Source organism: Gobio gobio (genome assembly GCF_949357685.1).
Source record: "Gobio gobio genome assembly, chromosome: 10".
Taxonomy (NCBI): domain Eukaryota; kingdom Metazoa; phylum Chordata; class Actinopteri; order Cypriniformes; family Gobionidae; genus Gobio; species Gobio gobio.
In genome coordinates this window covers 42381095-42393182 of record NC_137116.1, presented here as the reverse complement: position 1 = coordinate 42393182, position 12088 = coordinate 42381095, and positions in this window count along the sequence as shown.

The following is a 12088-nucleotide window of genomic DNA, read 5'->3' as shown; positions in this document are numbered from 1 at the left end:
CTTATCGGGGAAACTGGGGCTACTTGTCACTCGGGCAAAGCTGTGTCAAAAGTCCAAATGTTTTGCTTTATTTTCTTGGTTTTGCCACCTAATTCAAAACTAGTTCTAAAATAATTATAAAATTAAATATTTTTAAATGATGTCCTCTAAACTAAAATTGTAGTTTTAACATTCCTAGCTATTTAGGAATATTATTCATAAACAGAGAGGACACACAAAAAAAAATCGAAATTATTATTTCATAACTAGTTTTGGCATGATATATGTCAGTTCCAGTACATTGTGACAACTTACCCCTTGCATATAGGGGACAATATTGTCACAAAAGGTCAATGTGTTTAGAAACATTTATTTTCTGCTTCTATTTTGTAGTCAAGACCTTCTATTGACCTTGAAAAAATAAATCTCAATTCCAAGGTTGTCTAAACAATAAGTAGCCTATATACGTTTTAACAGTGGTTTCGACACTGTTTTTTTTTCACACAGTGTTTTTTTTTTTAACAGGCGCTCGCGAACAGAAATCATGTTCGTCTGAGGACGTAACCATAGCAACCGTGCAGTACACAAAACACAAGAATGATCATTTATCTACAATTATATTATTATAAATTTATAAGTCACAAGTGAATCACAAAAGCATTAGATTTTCTGGTTAGGCTACACTATATTATTAGGGTTTGGTTTAGTCGCTAGTAATTATGCATAATTTACTGTTATTAGGCTACTTTACATGTATAGATGTGTAACTGGGACACTGTAAAATAAAAGTGTTACCGATTGTCTTTCTTTTGTGTAGTACGTTTTCTACAGAAATTGCTGTAAAAATTCGACCTGAAAATCATAGTTTAATTCGCACAATATGTGAAAGTAAACAAGCTAGAGCAATAATTTAATTATAGCCTATATTGTAGTTACTAAACACAATAATATGCTTGTTCAGTCACGCACCATCTGATTCTTTTGGAAGAGCAATATCTTTGATGAATTAGCTAATGACACCCACACATTTCCACTGTTGTTTTGACACGGTGCACTGCATCTCCTGATTTAGGGATGCACTGTAACCCTCACCGAGCTACAAGAGAGACAGGAACAACGTGACACTCGTTTCCATGGTAATTGTTCATATAACACTGGACAAGCTCAGTCTAAATTTAGTTCCTGTACGCAAGACTGCTGTCTCTCATTTCCTGGAAACCTTTGTAATTGTAAATGTCATTGGCTGTACTGTCAGTTGAAAGCAAAGACATAAACGCAAAGATTCATATTATTTGGATCTTGAAAAACATCAGCTGGGTGGTTGGATGCGATAAAATAATTCAACTGATTTGCCACATGTGCGTATTCACAGATTTTCAGAAAGATAAATTATTATAAATTATGAATGCCTTATAATCTTTGTATTATTCTGTCAAATAAAATATAAAAAAAGTCAAACCAAGATGCTTTTCTAATTGTACAAAATTATGAAGCAATTAGACACCTGTCTTCCAGCTGAGAAAGCTGCTGTGCGCTGGATGTCGCTGTTGCTCAAATGGCAAGAAAGCTTAAAGGGATAGTTCACCCAAAATTGAAAATTCTGTCATCATTTACTCACCCTCAAGTTGTTCCAAACCTGTATGAGTTTCTTTGTTCTGCTGAACACAAAAGAAGATCTTTTGAAGAATGTTTGTAACCAAGCAGAGAGAGCAACCATTGAAACAAACCAAATGTGGGACGATTACCAAGTTTGTGTGGGACATGTTACCAACACTAAAACATAATCTGAAACTGTTGAATAATCTTTATTTTACATGTCATTTAAATTCAACATCCCTGAGCCCAAAGGCAGCAGGCATCATGCAGATAACTATTTTTGAAACAGTTCTGACCAAATCCAACTAAAATCCAACAAAATAAATGATGAACAAATAAAACATAAAACAACATGAAATAAGTTAATTGACAGTCTTATATATTAATTTATATACAGAATTATCCATTCGTTCTCTGACAGGAAACACATTGAACGAATCACCGCTCCACATTTGGATTGACAGCCGTCACAACCTACTAGTGACCGTGTTTACTCCTTTCTTTTCTACCATTGGATAGGAATTTAAAAACGGCTGTTGTATTTGTGTAAGGCGGGATGTGACTTCTGACGAAGCGCTGTTAAATATAGGTGTAAAACGATGCCACAAAAAGAATAAATAACATGCTTTCTTAAAAAGGCAAAAGAACACATGCATGTTTTCTTAATGTGATCAATAAAAACCAACAGACTGATGAAAATGCGGGACGTTTTCTCAATATGCGACATGCGGGACAAGAGGTGAAAATGCTGTGCGGTACAATGCAAAGCGGGACGGGTGGTCACTCTACTTCAATGTAGCCTTGAACCAAACCCACTACCATTTTCAGAGTACGATGTAAAATTGGCCCTGTCCCAACTGTCTGCACTTTCGTGACGTAATGCCGTTTTGACTGTCGGGAAGAAGTCTGCTGCGGAGCTCACTTCAGGCCCTGTCCCAACTGGCACACTTCGGTTCTGTCCCAAATGGTAACACTAGTGGCCGTCCCACGAGTCTGCACTTTTGTGACGTAACGGCACTTTGTCTGTCGTGAAGAAGTCTGCCGCGGAGCGCACCAGTGCAGCCTCGGCAAAGGTGTGAAGCGAGGGCGCATATTGGCCACAAAGGGGTAAAATTACAAATGGGACACCCTACAGTCTCATGGATTGAACGAACATGTGTACGCGGCAGCCATTGTAAGTCCACAAGACCGAAAGTGCATATGAAGTGTGCCATTTGCGACAGGGTCTTAATTTGCACTTACAGTGTCCGTTAAGTCCACAAGACAGTAGGGTGTCCCATTTGTCATTTTAACAATTGTTATATACCCTCGATGCGCACTTAAGTGAGCTTTGCAGCAGACTTCTTTCCAACAGTCAAAGCAGTTACATCACAAATGTGCAGACTCGTAAGAAGACCGCAAGTGTTTAGGGTGCCATTTGGGACCTTCTGAAACCTAAAATGGCCTCGTCCCAAATAGCACCCTAAACCCTCACGGTCTTCCTCTGAGCCCGTACTTTCACAATGTAATGCTGCTTTGACTGCTGGGAAGAAGTCCTCCGCACCAGTGGGTGCTCGGCAGAAGTGCGCATAACGACCTCAAAGGGGACGCTCGCGAGCACCCTTCTGAGACCTAAAATGACAAATGGGACACCCTGCGGTCTCGTGGACATAACGGACACAAGCGCACACAGCGGCCATTGTAAGTCCACAAGACCGAAAGTGCACATGAAGTGTGCCATTTGGGACAGGGCCAAAAAGGACACCCTACGGTCTTGTGGACTTAACGGATATGCGCACATGCATATTAAGTGTGCCATTTGGGACAGGACCATTGACTTCCCGACGCCACTGCAAAAGGCTATGGCCTTTACAACATTATTAGCTAGACGTCTAATTATTTTAAAATCGAAACATGCACTTACCGTTGACGTGTGGATTAAAGAGTTTGTTTACTTGTTTAAAGCTCCCAAGAAAACCAGATTCTCACTCACAGGCTCTTTAAAGACCTTTTAATAAGGTATGGCATCCCTTTTTGGATAATGTAGGCTAAGACAGTTAACAAAGCACTGTTTGCTTTTTTATTATTATTATTAAATTTGTATTTGACTGTGTATTTAATTTTACTTGTTATCTGTGAAAAATCCAATAAATAAATGTAAAAAAAAAAATGTAATAACTGGAACCGATGAAACCTCTGGTGATGCAGGACTTTCCCATCATTTAGTTGACTTAAACCCACCCCTCACTCATGTTCATCTGCCTGCACTTTTACATTTTCAAAATTCAATCAACAGATGCATATTAGAACCAAGTTCGAAAATCTGTTACAATCGAATGTATGTCACAATAATAAAAAAAGATCATCCACTTCATCACAACTTTCATTTCTGCTTGCCTGGACCAACTCTTTTCTCGCAGCTCTGCCGATCGATACACTTGGGGATTTGAGCTAAGGTTCGTTCCCAGCAGCCAAACCCAATGCAAACGGCTTTTACCCTTCCCCCACCATGACCCATATGAGACAGGTACAGGCCTTGATGAATTAGGCCCTGAATCGCAACTCCACCGAGCCTCCGCAGTCTGGAATATGTGCAAGAGCCTTAACGCGACGTGACTGACACACATCAGCTGAACAGGCTGAAAAATTAATTACAAACCAATGTGTTTGCCAGCCAGTGGGACGAGTTTGCCACATACAGATGTGAGATGGGAATGTATCGGGCATGCTGGGTAATTAAATGAACTGCGCTGTGCTGTCCTTGGAGGGAGGACGTGGGTTAAGGCCCTGGGGGTGGCCGACGGAGTTCTGCTTATTGCCTCTCAGCCCTCCAGAGAGACAAGAGCTGCCCTTATTTACGAGCAGTTTGGCTCAATAATAGAGGAGAGGTGGAATTGATCATATCTGTCTGGGTCAAAAGGTCTCGGTTGATTTGAGATGTAGCACACAAGTGAATCGACTTAACTTGATAATAATGCGAAACTAGAACGATAATGCGGAACAGAAACTATAAAGATGAAATCTGGATACTGATGCATTCTAACTTAGCTGAAAGTTGTATATAAATGGTCAAAGCAGGCATCATCAACAGGGGGACAAAACACTTTACGGATCAATCTGTCCCTTAAGAATATTAGGTTGAGTCACAAACCACAATTACACATTTGCTTCACCACATTCCTCCTCCCCCATTCTCCTCCATCCTCCCCCAATCCATCCTCCATCTTGTCCATTTCACATACCTCCAGGCTCCTTACATGTATCCCATCCCCCAAAAGCATTGAGAGGAACAGATATTGTATATAATGCAATGTGATTGTGTTGCGCCGATCAGGGAACATCTGGTCAATATGCAAGCATCAGGTTTAAGATCATATCTGGTTGTTGAATAACTCTCTATTTAAATGGAGTAATCGCCTGTGATGTCTCTGTTAAAGATCCTCTTCTCCATAGACTGACCTCTCCCTCAGATATAAATCTCCAGAGTTCTGCCACAGCCTTGCGTTACATCTGCGCCTGCGTACTTGCATAGTGTTTGAGTGACATTTACATGAGCACAAAATTCTGATGAATTGTGAGGAAATGTATCTCTATATCACTTGTTTCCAAAGCCCATAAATCGTTTAGGATCAGAAAGATCTTTCGGTTTTAGAATAATTTTGAGCTGTGGGCTATCTAATTATACATTTGGTTAAGCTGCATAACTATGAATTGAATGTGAAATCCAATCTATTTCACTTTTTTTTTTTGCTTTGCTGACTAAATTTATTGCAACTTAAATAAATTCTTGCATGTTAACTGGTGTGTGCTCGCATGAGATTTATCCTCAGGCTATTTTCTGGAGAATCTCCTCCCCCTCACAGATAGAGAAAGGCTGAGTTTTCATTAAGATTGCTGTGGAATTTTCTTCACAACAGGGCACCATATTTTCTCATTGCTGGAAGCCTAATGAATTTACATGATATTTGAATGAGTTAATGAATTTTCTCAGCAACACTTCCCATGGGTTTGCGGGGACCCTGTGGATTCATATTTGACAACTGTATATTGCAACTTTTCATTAAGGATGTTGAGTTATGAACCTTAAAATTCATGAGAATTGTACAGAAACATTTGTATTTTATAAGATACACTACCGTTCAAAAGATTGTGGTCAGTAAATTGTTTTGACAGAAATGAATTACTTTACAGTAAAGACATTAATGATGTTGCAAAAGATTTATATTTTAAATAAAATCTGTTCTTTGGAACTTTCTAAAAAAAAAAGCACAACTGATTTCAACACTTGGCCAATAATAATGAGAAATGTTTCTTGAGGACCAAATCAGCATATTACAATGATTTCTGAAAAATCATATGACAGTGAAGTGCTGAAAATTCAGCTTTGCCATCACAGGAATAAATTACATTTTAAAATATATAAAAATTAAAAACTGTCATTTTAAATTGTAGTCATATTTCACAACATTACTGTTTTTACAGTCTTTTCGCTCAAATAAATGCAGCCTTGGTGAACAGAAGAGACTTCTTTCAAAAAATATTACAACCCCAAACTTTTTAATAATAGTAGTATAAATACAACTGACACATTTCAATAGCCAAAAATATAAAATAAAATATTGTAGGCCTACTTGTCTTGAAAATCAGCTGTCTAGGTTGAGGATTAGTTCAATCAAACAGTTTTTTTTTACACTGCGCTTATCCCCAGGTTATCGTCGCTCTAAACATCGTTTTTAACCCCGGGTAAAGGAACATTTCACTCTTGTAATTGAAGCAGGGTAAGCTTCACTTTTTACCCAGGGTTATGAAATCCTGCTCCAGAGCAGTGTTAACCCCGCATTGCGTGAAACAATGTTAAATGGATCTAGTTTCTGTGCAAGTGAAGTACAGAAGGCGGGAAGCTAGATACTTTATAAAGTTTTAAAGCATATGGATTTTTTTCTTTCACAAACTTTTTTTTCTTTCATTTCGTTTATTAACCCCCTGGAGCCACGAGGAATAGTTTTACAATGGATGGATGCACTTTTTTGAGCTTTAAATTTTGAGCTGCCATTCACTGCATTATAAAGCTTGGAAAAACCAGGATATACTTTTTAATATAACTCCACTTGTGTTCGTCTGAACGAAGAATATCATATAGCCTACACATAGGATGGCTTGAGGGTGAGTAAATAATGGGGTAATTTTCATTTTTGGGTGAACTATCCCTTTAAAGCAAGACAACCAATCGCGTGCGTGCTTTGGACAGTCACGTAAACACTGCACACATTGTATATAAACAGTAAATGCAGCGTTTGAGAGGAAACATGTCAAATACTGACAGAAAACGCAACAATTTGAGTGAAGAAGAGACCGTTTTATTCTTACCTTTATAGTCCGAAGTATCCATTCAGTATAAACTTGATAGTATAGTCGGCAATACAAGGATGCAATGCTAGAGCTTTTATGTAAACAGGTCGCGCGCTGCGTTCATCCAATCGATGACACTGGCCCCCAAATATGCAAATAAGAACGTTAACCCAGGGTTCAGGAATGTAAAATGCGAAACGTCATTTACCCAGGATTAAATGTTTACCCCGGGTAAATTATGAGCGTGAAGCAATATAACCCAGGATTCAGTCTACCCAGGGTTTAGAATGACCCAGGGTTAACTATTTCAAGTGTGAACTGTGAAAAGCCCTAAAATGAAAATTCTGTCATCATCTATACACTCTCATGTCATTCAAAACAAATATTATGGTTGTTTTTTTTAAAGTATAATACTTTTATGGTGCCTTTCTGAAGTGTAAAAGCCTTGGCTACTGATGGAATGGGATCCAGCCAGACAAGCAATGATTATGTCTAGATCAAAATTGAATAACAAATGTATTAAGTAAACATTTAAAATTATAGATACAAACAAATGAAACATATAAAAAGTATTGTATCTAACAGATGAAGATTGTGAAGATCAGTAGGCTATATAGAGAAAGAAGGACAAAAGAAGATCTTTGCAGACTGAAAGGAGAGGTAGAAGACGAAGAAGCAGAAGAAGTAGTGGCCCACTACAGTTCGTTGGCCATATATATGTATGTATGTAGGAATGGAGAAAGGAATTGAAAGATAATATTGATAAGGTTACATAAATGATATTATATAAATGAAGTATCATAAACATTGACCATTTTGGATACACCAGTTACAAAAGAATGAACAGAAATGAAGTCATATGGGGTTTTAAATAACAGGAGAGTAAGCAGACAATGGCAGAATGTTCATTTTTGCCTGAACTATCCCTTTAATTATAGAGACAGAAACAGGTGCCTTCCCGTCCTCGAGGCAGTAATCCATAACGCTACACTCCCGAAGTGTGTAATTTCTCCTCATCCGCTGCAGATCCCACCAACGCTGACCTCTGGTCTCCCAGACTTCAATAACTGCTACTGTAGCATCTCTGTATTATTCTCTCCGTTGCTCTTCTGAAAGCACTGCGCTTGTTTGGCTTCTATAATTGCTTGTCAAATCCCTCACTATCTGAAGTCCTGTAACATGTCGTTTATGGTGGTTCCCTGCGGTATACACGCACCTCTCTGTCAACCTCTCTCTTCTTTCTGCCTCTGTGCTTCCTTTTATTTGAGGCTTTCAGGTTTGCAAGATGGTTCCAAATTGCTTCGGTATAAATAAAATGGGAAAACGGATCTCCCTAACACGGTTCTTCAGGAACCCGCTAAATATCAGAGCGAACGAGTGGTTGAATTCAAAAGCAACATGTTAGCTGTCGCCTTTTCCCAACAGTTTACAGCAGGCTCTTCTCCAGAGAGTTCACAAAGCTTACTGTTTTATTCATGACGTGGAGATCGAAACATTCATATACAGCGAAAGGCAACCACAAAAACACCAGAAGGTCAACAAACAAACAGAAAAGTTACTGAGGCAGAGAGAAGGTGAAAGCATCAGTAACAGATATGAAATCGGTCTCTCTTTCTCTCCTCCCAGAGGTATAAATAAGTAATGAGCATATTGTTGAAATTCATGTTGCACTTTCATTCCCTCCAGTCACTCACTCACTCACTCACTCACTCTCTCTCTCTCTTTATGTAGTATAATGCATGCTAATGCTGTGAGATCAGCCCATTACACGTTATTCAAGGTGCAGAAAAAACTCCTCGTAAGTCACAGGCCATGTGATTGCAGTTGGCGTCGAACGCATACACAATGGCCAGCTTTCTTCTTAGTGTGTGTCTCCCCTCCTCCCTCTCTACCTTTGATATTCGGCTGCTCACGTCCTTCACAAGCGGTCAAATAAAATCAGATTTTATTGGATGAAAATTGAAAATATATTACATATTGAATTTGGAATCACTGTAGGCTAAGCTCAGTCACTCTATTTCTCTATTTCTGTATTTATCTCCCCTATTTCAGTTTTTTCTCGATCCTCTTTATCTTGCTATATGGCATATAGCATATTTTATGCTTTGTCTTTGCACTTTTCAATTGAATTGTTATACTATTACATTTTAGTTTATGGTATTAAATGCAATAACAACTGTCAACTCCAGAACTACTTCAAACATTCTCAGTGTGAGGTGTGTTTCCATGTAAATGTCAGTCAACAGCATGCTATTTGGTGGTGTGTCAAAGGGCATTTCAATGAGCAGTCAAGTGTATTAAAATAAACCTAGTTGTCTGAGTCTCAAAGATGAACTGGACAGATCTATCTAGTCAACAAGGGCAATCGCAGCTGTCAGGTTGTCTTTAAGACATCACAAGCATAGTGTAAGAGAAAGAGAGAGAACAAGGACAATGACAGACAAGGGGAATTTTCCACTTGCTTTTTGTTCTTTGTAATGGCACATATGCACATATGAAATGGCACATATGCAATGCAAAATTTCATCATTACGAACCAGAGCCTGCATTATAAATAATAGAAAGAAAGAGACATGAATTACACGAGAGACCGTGATAATGAAGGCAATGAGAACATCACAGAAGCGTTTGCTGTTTTATATTGATTTAGTGTGCCAATCCCTGTTCTCTAAATAAATCAGAACCGCACAAAATCAAATAAGCTCTTTTAAAAGGCAGCTTTGGTTTTGCATGACTACCCACAGTGCAGTGAGGAGTCAGGGACATTGTGAGATAAGTTATCAGCAATACACACAGGGACCTCATCACACCTAATAACTTAACACGTAACAGCTTACCCAGAACACACCACTGGTGCTCAGCACAGCTACAGGTCAATAATGACTCCCCTTAGTAGCATTAGACACTGGAAGCTACATCATTTTACCCTGTGCTTGTTAAACATTGCTCTATGATTGCTTAGTGTAAATTGTAAAATAAATAGCCCCAGTCCTAGAGGTTGATTGGTCAATACAGCGCTCCAAACGAGCAAAATACACAATATTATTAACATTTATGACGCCAATCATCTGTTTATATAGAACCTGTGTATATCAATCTGCAGCACCCATTGACAAACTGTTCTGTTATTGTTTACATATCAGGGACTATACCTTCTAGTGGAAGGAAAAAAAAAAAAAATAATAAAAAAAACAAAAAAAAAAATATTCTGTTAATTTTTACATATCAGGGACTATATCTTCTAGTGTAAATACAATAAAATAATAAAATAAACATTCTGTTATCGTTTACATATCAGGGACTATATCTTCTAGTGTAAATCAAATAAAATAATAAAATAAAATAAACATTTTGTAATCCTTTACATATCAGGGACTATATCTTCTAGTGTAAATAAAATAAAATAATAAAATAAAATAAACATTCTGTTATCGTTTACATATCAGGGACTATATCTTCTAGTGTAAATAAAATAAAATAATAAAATAAACATTCTGTTATCATTTACATATCAGGGACTATATCTTCTAGTGTAAATAAAATAAAATAATAAAATAAAATAAACATTCTGTTATCGTTTACATATCAGGGACTATATCTTCTAGTGTAAATAAAATAATAAAATAAACATTCTGTTATCGTTTACATATCAGAGACTATATCTTCTAGTGTAAATAAAATAAAATAATAAAATAAACATTCTGTTATCGTTTACATATAAGGGACTATATCTTCTAGTGTAAATAAAATAAAATAATAAAATAAACATTTTGTTATCGTTTACATATCAGGGACTATATCTTCTAGTATAAATAAAATAAAATAATAAAATAAACATTCTGTAATCGTTTACATATCAGGGACTATATCTTCTAGTGTAAATAAAATAAAATAATAAAATAAAATAAACATTCTGTTATCGTTTACATATCAGGGACTATATCTTCTAGTGTAAATAAAATAATAAAATAAACATTCTGTTATCGTTTACATATCAGAGACTATATCTTCTAGTGTAAATAAAATAAAATAATAAAATAAACATTCTGTTATCGTTTACATATCAGGGACTATATCTTCTAGTATAAATAAAATAAAATAATAAAAACATTCTGTAATCGTTTACATATCAGGGACTATATCTTCTAGTGTAAATAAAATAAAATAATAAAATAAACATTCTGTTATCGTTTACATACATTTACATTTATGTATTTGGCAGACGCTTTTATCCAAAGCGACTTACAGTGCACTTACTACAGGGACAATCCCCCTGGAGCAACATGGAGTAAAGTGCCTTGCCCAAGGACACACTGGTGGTGACTGCTGGGATCGAACCAGCAACCTTCTGCGTATCAGTTCCATGGTTTAACCCACTGGACCACCATCTCACATATCAGGGACTATATCTTCTAGTGTAAATAAAATAAAATAAAATAATAAAATAAAAAAAATATGAATAAGAAAATATATATATTCTGTTCATTTTTACATATCAGAGACTTCTATCTTATCTTATCTTATCTTCTAGTATAAATACAATTGTTATATCAGTATATAATAATTATTATATCAGTATTCAGAATCAGTACTATTCATTTCTTTAACGAGAAAAAATTTAAATAATCAATATTATTTTAATAATACATTTATGTTATTATGATTTTTTCATTTCATAGTTTATGTTTATTTTGTTTTATGAATTACATCGGAACATCATTGCAAACATTCTTGAAGTATGGTTGCAAGATTTCAGGCAAAAAAGAATGGCCACTAGAAAGTATCACGCATCTTAAAGCTTCTTGGTCTATGTGGTCATAAATTCTGTTTGTGTGCTGACAGCCAGAGACTGACAACATCCTCAGCACCTTTCACCACAGGCAACAAAGACCCCGAGTGCAGAGCTGCTCCCAGTACAGGTGACAGAGAGAAAGAGAGGGAGACAGCAACGAGGGGCTGGGAAATAAGATATGAGGGAAGCAGGAAAGGAAGGTGGGAGGGTGAAGCCATCACCTATAAGTACAAGAGAGAGGCTGAGCGAGAGAGCGAGCGAGAGAGAGAGAGAGAGAGAGAGAGAGAGAGAGAGAGAGAGAGAGAGAGAGAGGGAGAGCTGGCTGGTGAATATTGGCTGGTATTGCCGGGAGAGGAGGGGCCTGCTGTAAAGCTGTAATGGGCTCCAGCTTGT